The 1,695-nt window shown below is 34.4% G+C and overlaps 1 long non-coding RNA gene across 1 annotated transcript; it reads left to right on the forward strand.

The window, feature by feature from the left end:
- Positions 1-209: 209 nt before the first annotated feature.
- Positions 210-1,339, forward strand: LOC118490630. The gene is made up of 2 exons (XR_004889641.1): positions 210-358; positions 1,040-1,339. It is a non-coding gene; the product is annotated as an uncharacterized LOC118490630 (long non-coding RNA).
- The last annotated feature ends 356 nt before the right edge of the window (positions 1,340-1,695 follow it).

The raw sequence follows: 1,695 nt of genomic DNA on the forward strand, positions 1-1,695 counted from the left end.
AAACGGGTAAAATACCGTTAGTGGTAAAATTAACCCGTTGAATATTATGACTTAAATAAAAAAAAATGTGTAATATTTATTAAAAGGATGGGAAATAGGGTTAAACTAACAAAACCTTATGTTAAACAAAAGTGAGAGGCTATTATTGTCAAAAACTAAACTTAAATTACAAGTTTAGTAAAAACAAAAGCCAAACACCCCAAAAACTACTCCCTGGTCGACCAGAGAAGAACCCAGGGGCGACACCCACCTTCCAAACCCTAGATTTCACCTAAAGCTCACAAATTGGAGCCCTTAATCTGCTCTAAATCAAGTTTCAAACACGGATTAGTGATCACCTCGTTGCGGGGATCAAAAGGTATGTAAAATTTTGGTATTTTGATTCATGTTCAGTTTTAGGTTAATTGAGAAAATCAAAAATTGAGCATGCATGATTGTTGTATTGGTGAAATTTGAAGCAAACTGATGTTTAGAGACAAACCCTAGATGCAAACTTTTAGAATTGTGCCACAAACTAGTGATTAGCCAATTACCCAAGTATGAGCCAAGTGGGTTTTGCATATTATGATGAACACTTGAATTAGAGTGTTAAATTGATGAATATTTGATGTTATGATACTAGTACTAGGTGTAATTCATGAACACTAGACATGGAGGGTTGATTTTGATGTAAATCTTGGTGAAAATAACTAGTTATGAACTAGTTAGTAAATATGTAAAACTATGCACTTTAGGTGTTTGATAAAATGCCAAGGAGAAAGCCAAATGTTGAAATTTAGAACGAAACGCTTATTTGAATAGTATGGCTAGTTAAATGAAATACGAAACAAGAAGAGTTCTAATAATCATGTTGATTTAGACTTAATGTTGTAAACCATGTGATTGAAAGTAGTTAACCTTGATAAACTAAGTTAACTAATCATGAAGTCGAATAATAGCTTCGACATAGGAAATAAGTGAGGTGGAATAGTCGTGATTGTTAATGACTAACTTAACCGCCTTGTAAATGATGACAATAGTTTGACGCTTAACAAGCTAGGTGGGAGCTTGTGGATGAAGCGGGTCAAACGGATTAAGAACGGAAGGAAAAGCATGGCATGGATGCGAGGTAAGTAAAGCTTACACCCATTTGTAGTAAACGTATGTATTTTATAGATGATAAATGTGACAACCGATTACATTCGAAATTGAAGTTCCGACACTAAGCGATATGAGTCGGAACGAATAAAAATGATCAAAACCATGGTTAATGGTAAAATGGACAAAAGGGTAATTTAGTCGTGAATCGACTAAGAATTTATAAGATTTCTTTAAGGTTACCTTATAGCGAAACTAGTAATGGGAAAAAGGGTAAATTAGTCACATGTTGACTATATGTAAGTTGGGATTAAAAGGATACCCATGGTGTAAGCCATAACGAGTTAAATACGTAAGAAGAATAATCTTGTAGTTAAAACTTGAAATGGGTCGGATGTGTGAATGGGATATTAAAAGCCATGTTTTGACATAAGTATAAATGTTTGGTCATAAATACCAAATGGGTCAAATGGTGGTGATGACACCATCTGACAATATCGACTAATGTTTGGTTGTTAAGTTAAATGTTCACAGGAGTGAACGGGAAGTGGATTATTGCGCCGCTATAAAGTAGCGGCTAAATAAGGAAAGGTACAAAACGGGTCTATAAGTTGACTC

Source organism: Helianthus annuus, chromosome 3 (genome assembly GCF_002127325.2).
Source record: "Helianthus annuus cultivar XRQ/B chromosome 3, HanXRQr2.0-SUNRISE, whole genome shotgun sequence".
Lineage (NCBI taxonomy): Eukaryota > Viridiplantae > Streptophyta > Magnoliopsida > Asterales > Asteraceae > Helianthus > Helianthus annuus.